The sequence below is a fragment of the Chiloscyllium punctatum genome, chromosome 8 (genome assembly GCF_047496795.1).
Source record: "Chiloscyllium punctatum isolate Juve2018m chromosome 8, sChiPun1.3, whole genome shotgun sequence".
Taxonomy (NCBI): domain Eukaryota; kingdom Metazoa; phylum Chordata; class Chondrichthyes; order Orectolobiformes; family Hemiscylliidae; genus Chiloscyllium; species Chiloscyllium punctatum.
In genome coordinates this window covers 16,570,655-16,590,992 of record NC_092746.1, presented here as the reverse complement: position 1 = coordinate 16,590,992, position 20,338 = coordinate 16,570,655, and the positions used below count along the sequence as shown (strand labels likewise).

The 20,338-nt window shown below is 40.8% G+C and overlaps 1 protein-coding gene across 2 annotated transcripts in view; it reads right to left on the bottom strand.

Annotated features, from left to right (window-relative positions):
- fbxl7 (F-box and leucine-rich repeat protein 7) overlaps positions 1 to 20,338 on the bottom strand; it is a 348,767-nt gene that overhangs the window by 50,030 nt on the left and 278,399 nt on the right. The gene's annotated exons all lie outside the window — the stretch shown is intronic.

The following is a 20,338-nucleotide window of genomic DNA, read 5'->3' as shown; positions in this document are numbered from 1 at the left end:
TGGATTGGTCATGCTATTTGACTAGTTCAATTCATAGAAACAGAAAGGTCAGCACACCCTGCAAATGAGGCGGGTGAAAGTGAGGAATGCAGATGCTGGAGATCAGAGTAAAGACTAGAGCGATACTGGAAAAGCACGGCAGGTCAGACAGCATCCGATGAGCAGGAAAATCAACATTTCAGGCAACAGCCCTTCATCAGGAATGAGTAGAGAGAGGAGGAGAACTTCTTCAAGGTAGGCATCCTTGCAAGAGGATTCACAGTAAGATTAAAATCAACTAGGCTAACCTGAGAACTGCTGATGCTGGAGATCAGATTCAAGATTAGAGTGGTGCTGGAAAAGCACAGCAGGTCAGGCAGCATCCGAGGGGCAGGAAAATCAACGTTTTGGGCAAAATCCCTTCATCTGGAATCCACACCCTGCAAATCAACTCAGACCTTCCTCTTGTTTGTCCTCTTGGTGTGTAAATGATGTACATGTAAAGCCACACACTTTAGACAGCATTCAGTTCTCTATTTTTGTTGGTACAGGTGTTCACCTTGTATGAAGATGCATGCGTAGGATTGCAAGAAAATGTGTCAGTAACTGTCATATTCTAGCATACAGATCTAATCATTTGTAAAGTAGAATGAAGAATTGATTTAAACCAGCTGCAGCAGTCAAACAAAAACATTAATTTTCCCTTTAGCAACGCAGTCTTTCAAATTTTACTACTTTATATCCAATTACATCGGCAGGACACTGAAAATAAAACGTAGAATACCAATAGATTTATGTTGGCAGTAATACGTCAAGCTTTTGGAGACCATCTCACGGCTTAATAGTGATTCTTGCAGAGAAAGCAAAATACTTTTCCTTCTAATCTATGGAATTAATTTACCCAGTTAATTCATAACCTGGATGCAAAGTTTGACTGGAAGTCAGTGAGGCCATAACTATCGTCAGGTTTATTTCAATTTTTTTTTTAAACTGAGTGGCAGAAATGTGTATGAAATAGAACTAATAAAGTCGACAATGTTGAATATTGGAAACAGTCCACTCATGATGTTCAGATGCAAGTTCACTTCAGCTGTGGTTGTTTTCCTTGGAGCAAAATAGATTTAGGGGAAATTTGATAGAAGTGCACAAGATTTGTCGTGTACAGGTTTGGTAGGTTAGATAAGGGAAAACTATCCTTACAGGCTGAAAATATAAAGACTTGGCATACAGATTTAAGGTTTTGGGCAAAAGATGTAACTGAATGACGAGTGAGACTTTTTTTTGACTTTGGTAGTGGAAGTGAAAAAAATCAATAATTAAATTAGCTATGCTAGCACTTTGGGGCCAGCGACCATAATTCTATTAGTTTTAAAATAGTAATGGAAAAGGATAGACCAGATTTAAAAACTGAAGTTCTAAATTGGAGGAAGGCTAATTTTGACGGTATTAGGCAAGAACTTTCCAAGAGCTGATTGGGGGCAGTTGTTTGCAGGTAAAGGGACGACTGGAAAATAGGAAGCCTTCAGAAATGAGGGAACAAGAATCCAGAGACAGTATATTCCTGTCAGGGTGAAAGGAAAGGCTGGTAGGTATAGGGAATGCTGGATGACTGAAGAAATTGAGGGTTTGGTTAAGAAAAAGAAGGAAGCATATGTAAGGTATAGACAAGATAGATTGAGTGAATCCTTAGAAGAGTATAAAGGAAGTAGGAGTATACTTAAGCGGGAAGTCAGGAGGGCAAAAAGGGGGCATGAGATAGCTTTGGCAAATAGAGTTAATGAGAATCCAAAGGGATTTTATAAATACATTAAGGACAAAAGGGTAATTAGGAAGAGAATAGGGCCCCTCAAAGATCAGCAAGGCAGCCTGTGTGTGGGACTGCAGGAGATGGGGGAGATACTAAACGAGTATTTTGCATCAGTGTTTACGGTGAAAAAGGACATGGAAGATATAGATGTAGGGAAATAGATGGTGACACCTTGCAAAATGTCCATATTACAGAGGAAGAAGTGCTGGATGTCTTGAAATGGGTGAAGGTGGATAAATCCCCAGGACCTGATCAGGTTTGCCCTAGAACTCTGTGGGAAGCTAGAGAAACTATTGCTGGGCCTCTGGCTGAGATATTTGTATCATCAATAGTCACAGGTGAGGAGCTGGAAAACTGGATGTTGGCAAAGAAGGGTGGTAAGGATAAGCCAGGGAATTATAGACCGGTGAGCCTGGCATCAATGATGGGCAAGTTGTTGAAGGGAATCCTGGGGGACAAGATGTACATTTATTTGGAAAAGCAAGGACTGATTAGGGATTGTCAGCAAGGGTTTGTGCATGGGAAATCATGTCTCACAAACTCGATTGAGTTTTTTGAAGAAATAACAAAAAGGATTGATGAGGGCAGAGGGTAGATGTGATCTATATGGACTTCATTAAGGCACTCAACAAAGTTCCCCATGGTTAGCAAGGTTAGATCTCATGGAATACAGGAAGAACTGGCTATTTAGATATAGAACTGGCTCAAAAGTAGAAGACAAAGGGTGGTGGTAGATGACCCTTTTCCAGACTGGAGGCCTGTGGCCAGTGGAGTGCCACAAGGATCAGTGAGGGGTCACTATGTTTTGTCAGTTAAGTAAATGATTTGGATGGGAGCATGAGAGGTATATTTAGTAAGTTTGCAGATGACACCAATACTGGAGGTGTAATGGACAGCAAAGAACGTTACTTCAGTTTACAACAGGATCTTGATCAGATGGGCCAATGGGCTGAGAAGTGGCAGATGGAGTTTAATTCAGATAAATGCGAGGTGCTACATTTTGGGAAAGCAAATCTTAGCAGGACTTATACACTTAATGGTAAGGTCCTAGGGAGTGTTGCTGAACAAAGAGACCTTGGAGTGCAGGTTCATAGCTCCTTGAAAGAAGAGTCACAGGTAAATAGGATAGTGAAGAAAGTGTTTGGTATGCTTTCCTTTATTGGTCAGAGCATTGAGTATAGGAGTTCAGAGGACATGTTGCAGCTGTACAGGACATCGATTAGGCCACTTTTGGAATATTGCACGCAATTCTAGTCTCCTTCCTATCGGAAGGATGTTGTGAAACTTGAAAGGGTTCAGAAAACCTTTACAAGGATGTTGCCAAGGTTGAAGGCTTTGAGCTATAGGCTGGGGCTGTTTTCCCTGGAGCATTGAAGGCTGAGGTTTATAAAATCATGAGGGGCATGGATAGGATAAATAGGCATAATCTTTTCCCTGGGGTGGGGGAGTTCAGAGCTAGAGGGCATAAGTTTCGGGTGAAGGGTATAAGAGAGTCCTAAGGGGCAACCTTTTCATGCAGAGGGTGGTACATGTATGGACTGGGCTGCCATAGGAAGTGGTGGAGGCTGGTACAATTGCAACATTTAAAAGGCATCTGGATGGGTATATGAATAGGAAGGGTTTGGAGAGATATGGGCCAGGTGCTGGCAGGTGGGACTAGACTCGATTGGATGAACTGGACTGAAGGGTCTGTTTCTGTGCTGTACATCTCTGTGACTGAATGACTCTTGACATAAATGAACCTGCAAGTCCACAGACATTGAATGGGGGAAGGAGACTAACTGAATTGCTTCACAAAGCTCCCAGCATGGACTCAGTGGTTGATGAGCTCATTTTGCGCTGTATATTACTTTGACTCTGATTGCACCTAAGCCATCTGAGTACATCATTTTCACATCTCTTAATAATGAGGACTGTTCTTTGCGTACAATTCTACTGTCAAGAAAATCAGCTTCAAAAACCCGCAAAGCACATGCCCCGACCACATCCATAATAAAATAGGAGTGCCAGTATGCCAAAAATTATAGTATTCATCCATCTTTTGGGGACAGCTCATTTGTGGGCATCAGTATTTATGCAGCTTTGATTCTTGCAAGATGAGGTGAGGGAATCAAGGGGAAATATATTTACATCAGGCTAAAGGATGGATCTAACAATGGTTTGGAGATGCCGGTGTAGGACTGGGATGTACAAGGTTAAAAATCACACAACACCAGGTTATAGTCCAACCGGTTTAATTGGAAGCACACTAGCTTTCGGAGCGACGCTCCTTCATCAGGTGATAATGGAGGGCTCAATTCTAACACAGAATTTATAGCAAAAATTTACAGTGTGGTGTAACTGAAATTATACATTGAAAAATTGATTGTCTGTTAAGTCTGTTAGAATACAGTGATAGTTTCACTTCTTTCATGTGTAAATCACAAAACATTTTTTTAAAAAAGATGCATTCTTGGGTTAGTTGTTAACAATGGTGATAGCTAGACAATATGTTGAAGGTGTTAGCCCTCTGTGTTCTCTGTCTATGCCATGATGTTTAGATTGATTCTAATCTAAAAAGTGAGATAACAGAGTTCTACATGAATTCATGCAGTTTTTGAGCAAAGTACAACGTAACTCTGCAAGTACAAATTCATCCCACAAAGATGGATCTAACAACAACTTTCTATCACTTCCTGTTTTCCATCACTGATTCCTTTGATTACACCATTTGGCCACATCAATTTCAGATTCAGATTCTTTATCTCTAAGTACAGAGTCACCAACCATGCAAACTGAGTCATGTGATAATATTTAAATCTGGCTAGGATCCCCTTTTTGTAACTGGATATTGTCATTTTCCAAGTGCGCTGAAGCCAGACCTGACTGCTTCTTGGATGTTTGGATAGGAAGCCTTCACAGCATGAGTGCAGGAATTCAAGGCAGATGTTTCCATAGTGCCCACAGCTAATGTAAGTCAGATCTCCAGTGAAGATGCCACAAGTGTTACTAGGTACAAAAGATAGATGGCAGCACAGATAATTAATGCTCCATGACACTTGTGAGGGAACCATTGTAATCTTGCCTTGGCCATTCTTCAGATGCTATATACAAGGAGGTATAATAATTGCATTCATTTATTCTTTCAAGGATGTGGGCATTGTTGCCGACGCAGATATTTGTTACTTAGAGTCATGGAGACATTGAGATTTATAGCACGTAAATAGACCCTTCAGTCCAACTCGTACTTGCCAACCAGTTAAGTCCTAAAATAATCTAGTTCCATTTGCCAGCACTTGGCCCAAATTTCTCGAAACCCTTCTTGTTCATTAACCCATCTGATGTCTTTTAAATGTTGCAATTGTACCAGCCTCCACCATTTCCTCTGGCTGCTCATTCCATACACGCACCACCCTCTGCACAAAAATATTGCCCCTTAGGTCCCTTTAAAATTTTTTTCCCTCTCATCCTAAACCTCTACCCTCTAGTTCTGGACTCCCCCACACCAGGGAAAAGACCTTGCCTATTTGCCTATATTAAACTCCATCTGCCACTCATCGGCTAATTGATCTATCTGGTCAAGATCCTGTTATACTCTAAGGTAACCTTCTTTGCTGTCCACTACACCTCCAACTTTAGTGTCATCTGCAAACTTATTATCTATGCCTCCTATGTTCATATCTAAATCATTTATATAAATGATGAAAAGGAGTGGACCCAGCACCAATTCTTGTGGCTCACCAATGGTCACAGACCTCTAGTCTGAAAAGAAACCCTCCACCATCACTCTCTGTCATCTGTCTTTGAGACAGTTCTATATTCAAATGGCCAGTTCTCCTTCTATTCTACGTGATCTAACCTTGTTAACCATTCTACCATGAGAAACCCTGTCGAACACCTTACAGAAGTCCACATAGATCACATCTACCGCTCTGCCATCTTCAATCCTCTTTGTCACTTCTTCAAAAAATTCACTGCTGTTAGAGAGACATGATTTTGCTTGCATAAAGCCATGTTGACTATCGCTAATCAGTTCATGCCTTTCCAAATACATGTAAATCCTGTCCCTCAAGATTCCCTCCAACAATTTGCCCACCACCGATGTCAGGCTCACCAATCTATAGAACCCTGGCTTGTCCTTACCACTTTTTAAAAATAGTGGCACCATGTTAGCCAACCTCCAGTCTTCCAGCACCTCACCTATGACTATCGATGATACAAATATCTCAGCATGGGGTCCAGCAATCATTCCCTGTCTTCCCACAGAATTCTAGGGTACACCTGATTAAGTACTGGGGACATATCCACCTTCATGTGTTTTAAGACACTGAGCACTCCTCCTCTGTTTATGAACATTTTTCAAGATGTCACCATTTATGTCCCCACATTCTATATGCTCCAGTTCCTTCTCCACAGTAAACACTTATGCAAAATACTCATTTAGCATATCCCTCATGTCATACTGTCCCACACATGGGCTGCTTTTCTGATCTTTGAGGGACCTTATTACCTTCCCAGTTATCTTTTTGTTCTTAATGAATTTATAAAATCCCTTTGGATTCTCCATTTGCCAATGCTATCTCTGCCCCCTTTTCCCCTCCTAATTTCCCTATTAAGTATACTCCTACTGCCTTTATACTTTTCTAAACATTCACTCATTCTCTGCTTTCTTCATTAGACATATGCTTCTTTCTTCTTCTTGACTAAAACCTCATCTTCGACAATCATCCTGCATTCCCTAAGCATCCCTTTCACCCTAACATGAACATAATGTCTCTGGATTCTCGTTATCTCATTTTTGAAGGCTTCCCATTTTCCAGCTGACCTGCAAACATTCGTGCCCAATTAAATTTTGAAAGTTCTTATCCTTATTTACCCTTGAACTGAGTGGTTTGCTGGGCTGCTCCTTTAGGAACCATGTTATTAAAATAGAAAGGGTGCAAGAAAATGGAAGGATGCTTGATGGACTAGAGGCCTGTGATTGGCGGAGTGCCTCAGGAGTCGCTGCTGGGCCCATTACTGTTTTTTTAATCAATATCAATGTTTTGGATGTGAACGTACAAGGCATGATAAGTAAGCTTGTGCATGACAATAAAATAGGAGGCATTGTGGACAGTGAGGAAAGTTGTCAGAAAGTGCAGCAGGACCTTGATCAGCTGGGGAAGTGGGCCAAGAAATGGCAAATAGAGTTTAACATAGATAAGTGTGAGGTCTTGCATTTTGGAAAGTCAAATCAAGACAGGAGTTGCATGGTGAATAGTAGGGCCTTAAGGAGTATAGTAAAATGGAGGGACCTTAGAGTTCAGATGCACAGTTCTCAAAACATGGAGTCACAGGGAGACAGGGCAGTGAAAAAGGCTTTTGGTACACTGGCCTTCATCAGTCAGGGCACTGAGTATAGAAGTTGGCAAGTCACATTGCAGTTGTACAGGACGTTGGTGAGGTTGCACTTGGAGTACTATGTTCAGTTTTAGTCACCTTGCTATTGCAAGGATGTTATTAAACTGGAAAGGTTGCAAAACAAATTTACAAGGATGTTGCCAGGACTGAATAGTCTGAGTTATAGGGAGAGGTTGGACAAGCTCAACTTTTTTCTTTCGAGTGGTGGAGACTGAGGGGGATCTTATAGAAGTGTATAAGATTATGAGAGACATGGATAGGATAAATGCACTCAGTCTCTTACCCAGGGTTGGGAATTGAGGACTATAGCACATCAGTTTAAGGTTAAAGGAAACCTGAGGCACAAACGTTTTTACACAGAGCGTGGTACGCATATGGAATGAGCTGCCAGCAGAAGTGGTTGAGGTGGGTACCGTAACAACATTTTAAAGGCATTTGGACAAATACATGAATAGGAAAGGTTTAGAAGAGTATGGGCCAAATGCAAGGAAATGGGGTTAGAATGGATGGACATTTTGATCAGCACGGACCAATTTAGACCAAAGGGCTTGTCTTCATGCTGTAGGACTCTATGACTCCAAAGATTTATAAGTATGTTACTGAGACTGCAAGGTTTGACTTATAAGGAGAACCTGGATCGGCTGGGACATTTCCCCCTAGAACTCAGAGGCTGGGAGGTGCCATTACAGAGTTTATAAAATCATGAGGAGCATAGATAGGGTGAATAGCCAAGGTCACTTCACCTGGGCAGAGGAATCCAAACTAGAGGGCATTGGTGTAAGGTGAGAGGGGCAAAATTTAATAGGGACCTGAGGGGCAACTTTTCACACAGAGGGTGGTGTGAATATGGAAGGAACTGCTAGAGGAAGTGGTAGAGGTGAGTACAATTACAACATTTAAAAGACATTGGACAGGTACATACATAGGAAAGGTTTAAAGAGATATGGGCAAAATGCAGGCAAGTGTTCGTTTAGGAGATCTGGTCAGCATCGATGAGTTCGACCAAAGGGTCTGTTACCATGGTGTATGTCTCTATGATTTCAGACAGCAATTAAGATCGAGCCACATTACTGTGGACCTGGAGTCACATGTAGGCGAGACCATGTAAGGTTGGCAGATTTCCTTAAGGACTAAAATTACTGAACCAGATGACAATTGATGGCTAACCTTCAATTTCAGATTTTTGTTAATTAAATTTAAAATCCACCTTGAACCAATGTTCCCAAGACCATTAGCTTGGACTTCTGGATTACCAATCCAGCAATTTTAACACCACAACCACCTTGCCTCAAAATATTGGGAAAAGAGACCCACTAAGATCTATGTAACATTAAAATAAAATGCAATGTTCCTTTCACACTCTAGCTGTTGTGTCTTCATCAATCTTGATCTCTTTTTTTACCAGTTGGTCTCGATAAACAGAGTGTGCGTTACCAATGTTAAGCTAGTATGGCTGCAGTGATTTTCCTGTACATATGCAGATCCACTTGCAATAAAGTTGCAACAAGTGATAATTTCATGCACACACGCATCTTGACTACTGAACCTCGTTGTTCATCAACCCGCTGCCACTTTTGTCTTCGCTCATGAATTGACTCTCTCCATGGGTTTTTTTTTTGCCACAAAGTTTCTAAACGAGGAAATTTGGTTCTTTGTGCTCCAGACAACAATTTGTCACAAACTTAATGCTGCTGATCAAGAAATTCCAATGGGCAAAACAAATGATTCAATAGCCTGGGTCACCAGTTTGTAATCAAAATGAATATGGCTGATACAATTTTGTGAAACAAAATCACATTCATGTCACAGATCCGTAATGAACTTCACAATGAGAGCTAAATGATTTTCAGCCAGACACACAGGTCGTTCTGCTAGAACGCACGTTTCGTCAGTGCAAATTGGCTATAACGTGATTGACGAATTGCGAATGTTGTTTGGATAATGCAAAGTTTCTATTGAACGGATCTAGCGATTTTCTGTTAGTGATCTTCAACAGCGCAGCTTTCCATTGTGCAATTTTCTATAGCACCACCGTCATGTTATAGCAGAACAACCTGCATGACTAGGCCATTCCATAGCTATTGCTGTCTTATTTCTATTATGGGCTTATCCTTTCTTGGAAAAGACATAAAAAGTCAACAAAAATAAAAATTACTTTTCACAGAATGGTTACAGGACAGGAGGAGGTCACTGGGTCATTCATATTTGTGTTGGTGTTTGTGAGAATAATACATCAGGTACCACTCCCTTGCCTGTTCTTATAGTTTTGATTTTTTTTAACTGTTTCAAATCATGATTCCATTTGAATGCTATGATTGAATCTGTTTCATAACCACTTGTTGTATAACAAATGCTTTCATCAAATTACCATTGTTTCTTAGTGAACCACCTTAAATTTGTTCCTTCTGGTTGAGTCTTTAATCAATGTGAACAGTTTCTCATAATCTACTCTATCCAGACACTCTTGATTTTGAATATCTCCATCAAATCTCATCTCAGTTCTACAAGGGAAATAGATCCACCATTTCCAAACTATCCATTACCTGCAGGTCCTCATCAATGGAACCATTCTTGTGAATTTTTTTCTGCATTCTGACATTGCATTCTTCCTAATGTGTGATGACCAGGACTGGGTGTAATAATTGAGTTGAGGTGGAAGTAGTGTTTTATACAGGTTTAACCTTTGGCCTTATCCACTTGGAAAATCTGTTGGAATATAATCTCACTTATAAAACTGGCAACACCTGCACAAGGGAACTCTGACACTGCACATCAAATCTCTGAAGGACAAAGGAAGAGAGACCACAGGGCCATTTGGGAACAAGGGGTAAGTATCTATGCTTCATCCCATCCACAACTTGCTTTAAGAACCAAGAAAAGCTGGCAATAGTTAGCAGAGGATGCGCACCTCACCAAGATCTTCCCTATGCCTCCACTTCTCATCTTTCAACAACCGCTAAACCTTAAACAGACCTTAAATTGTTCACAGCAAATTACTCAGCCTTCAGGACATCAACCACAACACCACACAATCCTGCCTTGGCAACCACTGCAAGACGTGTCAGAATGTCAACATGGATACCACCATTACACATGGGGACAACACCCACCACATGTACAGCAGGTACTCATGTGACTCGGCCAACGTTGTCTAACTTACATGCTGCAGGCAAGGATGCCCCGAGGCGTGGTATATTGGTAAAACCAAGCAGACGCCATGACAATGGATAAATGGGCACCATGTAACAATCGCCAGACAGGGGAGGAGTGGGGGAGCCCTTCAGTGGTCAAGGACATTTGGCCTTAGATCGTCCTGCAAGATGGAGCTCAGGATATGCAACAACGCAGAGTCACCAAGCAGAGGCTGACAGCCAAGTTCGGTACCCATGAGGAAGATCTCAACTGGGATCTTGGTTCATGTCACACTATAGGTGACCCCACCACACCAATACACGCACACCCACACCCTCTCACAGGCATATACTCTGTCACACTCATGCATTCACACTATCAAGCATATACACACACTCTCACACTCAAAAAAACTCACACACTCCCACACACATGCCGTCTCTCCCACACATACATGCTTTCCCTGCAAACACACACAAATGCGCACACACACACACACACACACATATGTAAGTCAATGGGTTGAATTTGCATTTGTAGATTTGTATTTGCAGATACATTCTATTTTGTTCAAAAAGCACACAATCTGTAGGCAGTCAGTCCATGTGACATTTCATAAATTCCTACCTTGGAGATAAAACCAGTCTGACTCATGGTTGGGATACAGACAGATTCTAACCGTACACCTTTAATGGACTGTCTGAGCTGAGTTGTCACTTTTTTTTAGATACTGATAAAACCTTAAGTTATCTCAGAGTTGTGACTTGAAAAAAGTCTGGGATTAACATATTAATCAATTGAAACCTGCATCCCCGTTCTAAATGATTAAAGACTTAACAGCAATCTGGGTTTGTTCAATCCATCGTATCAGTTGTATGACACTTTGATATTTTACTGTAAATTCCGTGTCCTATGATCCTGCCCCACTAGTTACCTGATGAAGGAGCAGCATTCCGGAAGCTTATACTTTCAAATAAACCTGTTGGACTATAACCTGGGAAGAGTCCTGGTGTATATTTACCCTGAGAGAGACAGATTCATGATCAGTTGCAGAATCAATGGCAATACTGCACTAGATTAAAGTTTCTACGAGGAAAGAGGATAGGGGCAGTAAATTTATCAAATAGCTCATACAACACGATAAAGCTGAGGTGAGGATTCATCTAATATCAGAGACTATCAGACTCCAGTTCTGTCTGCCGGGTTACCTGGAAGTTTGTCCCAGGCATGGAACCCATCTACAGCTGGTTGAATTTCAATGTTGATGAGAAGATGTATCGGGCAGAATGTCAACTTGTATTCCATCAGGTTTGATTAAAAGGACTCAGGAAAATAACAGACTCTCCCTTGTACGTTGCTGCCCCATATTTAAAACATATCTTTTGAACCAAGCTTTTAATCATTTTTCAAATCTTCCATTTTCCTGGCTTCCATTTTTCTCTCGTCTCTATGAAGTGTTTTGTACATTTTGTAATTTAGTGGGTGGCACTGTGGCACAGAGGTTAGCACTGCTGCCTCACAGTGCCAGAGACCCGGGTTCAATTCCCGACTCAGGTGACTGACTGTGTGGAGTTTGCACATTCTCCCCGTGTCTCGTGTGGGTTTCCTCCGGGTGCTCCGGTTTCCTCCCACAGTCCAAAGATGTGCAGGTCAGGGTGAATTGGCCATGCTAAATTGCCCGTAGTAAATGTAGGGGTATGGGTGGGTTGCACTTCGGCGGGTCGGTGTGGACTTGTTGGGCCGAAGGGCCTGTTTCCACACTGTAAAGTAATCTAATCTAATCTAAAAAAAAGTAATCTAATCAAACTGTTGTCCTGGCACACCATTATACATTGTGGCACCACACTATTATATTCTATATTGTTCTCCATATTAATACACATTTTGTTTCAAATAGCTTCATAAATCGTCCATCACAGGTCAGACCTCATGAGCCACAACATCTGCAGTCCTCACTTAGATCTCATAACAATGCTGAGGAAGATCATCCACCCAGTATTTCTGGGTGAAAATGGATACAAATGTGTCAGCCTTGTGTTTTGCAATGATGTACTGGGCTACCCCATCATTGAGGGGATATTTGTGGAACATCCTCCTCTAGTGTGTTGTTTAATTGGTCTACCATCTGCCATTGTGGGACTTTAACTGATTACATTAATTACATTAGCCTGGGTTTCTGGATTACTAGAAGAGTGATATTACCATTACACCATTACCTCCCCTCTATTCTTGACGTTCAGTTCTTTTGAGTTCTATGAGATAGCGTTTCAAAGCCTAAGTTTTCCATCTCCTGACCAGTATGTCCCCATAAAATGTAACTCTGAATTAAAAGACTTTTAAAAATCTGGTCATTTATATCAATGGTAGATGTCTGATAATGCTCTGGTTGTTGTGTTTCCTTACATTATATAATTGGCTACATTTCAAATGGTCTTACCTGGCTTTATAGTTCTTTGGGTTATCCTAGCGATATGGAACATGCAATGTAAATGTCAGTCTTTAGTTCAGTATTAATTACCTGTTCAATCTTTATGTTACCCTGATTAGGTGCCTTAGTCCTCCACGGAGGTCTTTCAATAACCAAATCTTTCCAGAAATCAGTTTTAATTAATTATTTTAATCAATCTGTTTGGAAATGTGTTATGACACACCCCTGGGACAGGTGGGTCATCATCCCAGAGATAAAAACATTGGCAATGTGTCTGAGGAATCAATTTTAAGACTATCTTTCGACTCTAGAATTTTAGATCCTTTCCTCAAGTCTATGCTGAGTCTAAAAAGATCACATAAAAAGTATAATTCTAATTGCTCTGGCAGATGTTAATTACAGCAATTCATATATACCAGAGAATAGAATAGAAACTCTAAGTTTGAAGCTTTGTAAAAGACTAATGTATACCTCCTTTACTAAGTAAACCTCAAAGTAAATACATGTCTATATTGGGGTGGCATAGTGGCTCAGTGGTTGGCACTGCTGCCCCACAGCACTAGGATCCCAGGTTCGATTCCAGTCTCGGGCAGCTGTCTGTGTGGAGTTTGCATATTCTTTCTGTGTCTGTGTGGGTTTTCTCTGGGTGCTCTGGTTTCCTCCCACAATCCAAAGATGTGTAGGTTAAGTGAATTGGTTATGCTAAATTGCCCATAGTGCTAGGTGCTGGTCAAAGGGAAATGGGTCTGGGTGGGTTACTCTTTGGAGGGTCGGTGTGGACTTATTGGGCCAAAGGGCTTGTTTCACACTGTAGGGAATCTAATCTCATCTAATAATTGTAAATTTAACAACAAACCTTTTGACAGGAATTTACACAGAAACTCACACAGCAAAGTCTGCCACAAAAGTACTGAGCATTTGGAATCACTAATATTAGAAATAAATGTTCACGCTGTTTCAATTCCCATACAAGAAGTATGTACTGAAAATAGCCAAATTGACTCCCACACAAAAGTAATTACAAACAATACTTCAGACTTATAAGTTCTTCTTAAAACAAGAAACAACATAAATTAAATAAAAATTAACAGCCTTCAAATGAGAAAATAGAAGCTTCACTTCAAATAGTTGCTAAAACAAAGAAGCCTCTTGCATAACCAAATGCATACTCCTCATTCCTGACAGACTTTTGGCACCACACAGCTGTTCTTTACTCATGCAGGGCAGGTCAAGAGTCCTATTTGATCATCTATCATTCCTGAATTTCTTAAGTATGATTATCATCAGCAAGGCATATTTCTAGAAACCTAGATGGTGCAACTTTCCAGAGTTCTTTTTCAACTGACTAGTAATTACATCTAATTCATATATGGCCCTCTGATATAAACTCTAAATTCTTTTGCATGCTTGAACTATTCACAACACAATTAGCATTCAGTCCGTTTTAGCTCGCTCATGCCTCATTGCACCAAGAGTTTCTGGAATTATATTTCTGTCTTTACTGCCAAATGGAAACCATCTTTTGCAACATTGATTGCTTTTCTTCTCACAAATTTTGCATTCTTCTTTCTGCATCTGTTCCTTTGTGATGATGGCAGCGTACTGACTGTGATCATTTTATGCTGTATTTGATGTTTACAATGTCTTCTCTGTAACAAAAAGACCAAATACAGATGAGGTAACAATTCTGTGGAACATCTCGTTCTGTCTGCAAGAGTGGCCCCGACCTTCCAGTTTCTTTCTATTTTAATAAATCATCTTGTTCACAGGTTCACGTTTCTATCTGAGGTCTGTTACAGTGTTCCAGTTAAGCCTAACTCAAACTGGACGAATAGCATCTCAATTTCCTTTCAGGCACTTAAGAGGCTTCTCGACTCAACACTGAGGTCAATATCCTCAAACCATGAACTCTTTACCCCATTTTGTTTCCCTTGCCTCTCCCCACACCTGCCTGGTGTCTGGTATTTGCTTTTATCAAGCCATACAGTGCAGAAAAGGTCCTTTGGCCCATTGAGTCTGCAACGACATAACTGCCAATAAAGGCGCACTCATCCCAATTTTCTGAATTTGTCCCATGTCCTGGAATGTTATGATATTTCAAGTGCTCATTCAAATTTTTTTTAAAGATTGAGAGGTTTCTGGCCTTCACAACCTTCCCAGGCAGCACACTCCAGTTTCTCACCACCTTATGAGTGAAAAAGTACTTTCCCAAATCCTCTCTGAATCTCCTGCCCCTTACCGTAAAACCGCACCCCCTCAACCGAGGAGAACAGCTGCTCCCTACTCACCCTGCCCATACCCCTTGTAACCTTATACATATCAGTCGTGACCATTCAGCCTTATTTGCTCTAAAGAAAAGAATGCAAGTCTATCTAGTGTGATGATGCTGCCAGTTTAAAAAGATTACTTTTTTCCTGGGTTTTTTGAAGAGAGGAGTGTAAAGGCAGAGATACTGAAGTTGCTGGGGAGCTCATCTGAATCAGTAGGGTAAAAGCCTTTAGATATTTTTAAAAAACAGTTTAACAGTGGAAGGGGAGTGGCCAGTTCTGCCAGAGCAGGTTTTTCTAGTTCTTTCTTTTAAACTGTAGTCTTCACAAGTCCTCACTTCTTGGAGTCCAGAGGAGTTGCAAGCTTCAGTAAATGATTGCTAACTGATTTTGTGTGAAATCTCTCGATGTTGTTCCCTCCTGCCTGTAAGGATTTGCGTTTCCATTTACTTTTCTGCCAAGGGGTGTGTTTATTGGATGTTACTATCCTGGAACAGTTAATTAGTTAAGTTACTATATCGAGTATTCGGTTAAGTTTTCCAATAGTTATTCTAAATTCCGCTTTCTTTTGTTCATGTTTTAACTACATTGTTTAAATAAATTGTGTTTTGACCAGTTGCATCACACTTGCAACAGCCACTTCACATCTACCTTAAAAACAAGAAAACGTTAGGATTGAGGCTACCTTCTTAAAATATTTTGAAAGGGTCTAGCCTGGTTCATAACACTAGTCTCTCCTCACAGCTCAATTACTCCATCCAAGGCAATATCCTGGTGAACCTCCTCTGTACCCTCTCTAATGCTATCACATCCTTCCTGTAGTGAGGTGACCAAACTGCACACAGTACTCCAGCTGTGGCCTATCCAACGCTCTATACAACTCTACTGTTGTCTCCTTGCTCTTATACTCGATCCACAACTGATGAAAGGAAGTGTTCCAATTGCCCGCTTAACTATCGTTTTCAGGTTCTCTGCCAAATTGAGGCATCTGTGAATGATTACTCTAAGATCCCTCTAACTCTCTGAGCTAGCCAGTGCCCTGCCATTCATTAATTCTCCCTCATCCTCTTTCTTCTTCCAAATTACATCAGATCACATGTAGCAGGGTTAAATACTATGCCACTGCTCTTCCCTCTGACCAACCTGTCCACTTCTTCCTGTAACACACAACCATCTCCTTCTTTATTAACCACCCTCCAAACTTGATGCCATCTGCATACTTGCTTAATATTCTTCTCACATTTTCATCAATATCATTTATGCATATAACAAACAACAAAGATCCCAATGCTGATCCTTATGTACACTGCTGGACTTCGGCCTCCAGTCATTCAGACAGCCTTTTACTCCTTGCGAACGGTTACTCAGCTAGTTTCCGATCTATCTCGCCAAGTTTCCCTCAATTCAATATGATTTAATCTTTTCAATCCATTCCCCATGTGGGATCTTTTTGAAAGCATTGTTAAAATCCATAAAAACTACACCAATTAAATTTCCATTAACCACACACTTGATCATATTTTTCAAAAATTCTAACAAATTTGACTATGCCTAATAAACCCATGCTTTTCCAAGTGGATATTAATTCTCGCCTTTAGAACTTTCTCTAATAGTTTCCGACCACTGACATATGACTCACTACTCTATAATTTCCTGTTTCATCTCGATCACTGTTCTTGAGAAGAGAAACCACATTAGTGATCCTCCAGTCCCCTGGCTGATCCCCAAAGGCCTGAGAAGAATTAAATCTTTATGTCAGAGCCTTACCTCCCAAAGCAGCCTGGGATGCAATTCATCCAAGCCAGGCAACTTGTCCATTTTTAAGTCCATCAGAGCCTCCAATATCTTCTCATTTCCCATGATGCAAGCTCCCCACGGTCCCTTCTCCTGAATTAAGTACCTACATTTTCTTTTTAGGTCATACTGAAAGAGAATGACTTTAAGGAAAATAAGCAGACCTTAAGCTCATTATTACATTATTTAAATCAAAGTAATGATCGAAGTTCCGATTACAATAACACTGCAGCTTATCTTGTCTGAGTATCCAGACTTACACTGAATTTGAATTTTCCTTAAAAGCAAATTAAGATTTATTTTCTGCCATCCAACTTGCATCACAGTGTAACTTAAGAACTAACGCCCAACAAATTTCACTGGCCTTTTTATATTTCATAGCTTAACTCACTTGGAGCAAGTGACATTTTATACATTTGATTATGGTGAATTTGGTGCCATGACATAGACTGCTGCTGATCCAGAAACTATAAGCCAATACAACCTTGCTTAATTGCCTCAATGTCACTGAAGAGAAGTATTCATTTAACACTCTTCCATTATCCTGTAGCTTTAAAAACAGATTTGCCCCTTAGTCCCTAACATGCCCTACCCTTTATCTGTTTAACCTCTTCTCTTTAATGTATTTATAAAACAACTTTGGATACTTCCTAACCCTGTTTGCAAATCGTTTTCCATGTCGCCTTTTTGCTGTTCTAACTGCTTTCTTAAGTTCTCTATTTCAGCAGACCTCATTTATATTCTTCTAATAACATCTATTATGAATCTATTTCTCTTCTCTAGAAGAATTATTAGCTACGGTGTGGTCTTGGAAAACTGGAGGGTAGAGAATGTTGTGCCCTTATTCAAGAAGGGCTGCAAAGAAAAACCTGGGAACTATAGACCAGTAAGCCTAATACCTGTGGTGAGTAAATTACTTCATAAGATTCTGAGAAATAAGCTATACAAGCATTTGGAAAGACAGGATTCGATTAGGAATGACTTCATGCATGGGAGATTATGCCTTAAGAGTTTGTTGGCGTTCTTTGGTGAAGTGACCAGGAAGGTTGACAAGGGTAGGGTGGTAGACATTGTCTATGTGGATTTCTGTAAGGCCTCTGGTAAGGTTCCACATGTGGTTGCTCTGGAAGGTTAGATCGTATGGAATTCAGGGGCAAGCTGGCAAATTGCACACACAACTGGCTTGATGCTAGGAAGCAGTGAGTAATAGTGGAAGGATGCTTGTCAGACTGGATGCTTGTAACTAGTGAAGTGGCTTAGGGGTCTGTGCTGGGCACATTGCTGTTTATTATCTATAACAATGCTATGGATGAGAATGTACAAGGTCATAATTAGCATGTTTGCAGATGACAGTAGACAGTGAGGAATGTTGTCAGAAATTGCAGCAGGTCTTCGATCAGCTGGGGAACTGGGCTAAGAAATGGCAAATAGAGTTTAATATATATAAGCATTAGGTCTTGCATTTTGGAAAGTTAAATCAAGGTAGGAGTTTCATGGTGAAAGGTAAAACCTTAAGGAGTGTGGTGGAACAGAGGGACCTTGGAGTTCAGGTGCAGGGTTCTCTGAAAGTGAAGTGGGCAGGTGGACAGGGCAGTGAAGGAGGCTTTGGGCACACTGGCCTTCATGTCAGGGCACTGAGTATAGAAGTTGGGAAGTTATGTTGCAGTTGTACATGATGTTGGTGAGGCCGCACTTGGAGCACTGTGTTCAGTTTTGGTCAGCTTGTTACCGAAATGGTGTTATTAAACTGGAAAGAGTGCAGAGGAAATTTACAAGGGTATTGCCATGATCCAACAGTCTGAGTTATAGGGAGAGGTTAGACAAGGTAGGACTTTTTTGTTACCGCATAGGAGATTGAGGGGGTTCTTATGGAATTGGGAGGTCATGTTGCAGCTGTACAGGACATTGGTTAGGCCACTGTTGGAATATTGCGTGTAATTCTGGTCTCCTTGCTATCGGAAAGATTTTGTTAAACTTGAAAGGGTTCAGAAAAGATTTACAAGAATGTTGCTAGAGTTGGAGGATCTGAGCTACAGGGAGAGACTGAACAGGCTGGGGCTTTTTTCCCTGGAGCGTCGGAGGCTATGGGGTGATCTTATAGAGGTTTACAAAATTATGAGGGGCATGGATAGGAGAAATAGACAAAGTCTTTTCCCAGGGGTCGGGGAGTTCAGGACTAGAGGGCATAGGTCTAGGGTGAGATGGGAAAAATATAAAAGAGACCTAAGGGACAACTTTTTCATACAGAGGGTGGTACGTGTATGGAATGAGCTGCAAGAGGAAGTGGTGGAGGCTGGTACAGTTGCAACATTTAAAAGGCATCTGGATAGGTATATGAATGGGAAGGGTTTGGAAGGATATGGGCTGGGTGCGGGCAGGTGGGACTAGATTGGGTTGGGAGATCTGGTCGGCATGGACGGGTTGGACCGAAGGGTCTGTTTCCATGCTGCACATCTCAATGACTCTATGTGTATAAGACCATGAGAGGCATGGATAGGGGGAATGCACTCAGTCTTTTTCCCAGGTTTGGGGAATTGAGGACTAGAAGGTTTAAGGTTAGAGGGGAAAGAATAAAAGAGTCTGAGAGATAACGTTTTTACACAGAGAGTGGTACGCACATGGAATGAGCTGCCAGTGGAAGTAGTTGAGGCTGGTACATGAACAACATTTAAAAGGCATTTGGATAAGTACATGGATGGAAAAGATTTAGAAGGATATGGTCCAAGTACAGGGAAATGGGATTAGCGTGGATGGACATTTTGCTCGGCATGAACCAGTTTGGGCCAAAGGGCCTGTACCCATGCTATATGACTCTATGACTTCATAATTACCACCCTTTTGTCTTCTATTCTGTGACATTTGTGATCTCTGATCTCGCTCGCTCTCTAACAATATCCTTACCTTTCCTTCTGTTCCATTTGCTCTTTCCTATCTTTCTCTGTAACATAAAATCCATCACTAACCCACCTCTCCTGAGTTCTAAAGAAGGTTCATATTCTCTGTTTTTCAGATAGAACCAGACTTGCTGAATTTCTCCTGCACTTTCTGCTTTTATTTCAGATTTCCTTCAGCTGTGGTATTTTACTTTTGTCTTTAAGGTTCCCCCTTTAAAATTGCCTTTTCCTGTTATTCACAACAAAATATATATTTATTGGATTTTATTAAAACAACAGTAATGTAACATTCAGAATTAACAGCATTGTTAGAAATATTTAGATTGTGAAGACCATAACCACTTGGAAAAGAATGGGTTTATTAGACATAGTCAGCATGGCTTTGTCAGAGGGATGTAATGCTGAACAAATTTGTTAGAATTTTTGAAAAATATGCTCAAGTGTTTGGTTAATGGAAATTCAGTTGGTGTGGTTTATATAGATTTTAGCAAAGCTTTCAAAAAGATCCCATATGGGGAACCGATTAAGAAGGTTAAAGCACATTGAATTGAGGGAAACATGGCGAGATAGATCAAAACTAGCTGAGTAACAGGACACACAGGGTAGAAGGCTGTTTGAATGACTGGAGGCCACCGTCCAGCGGTGTACCATAAGGATC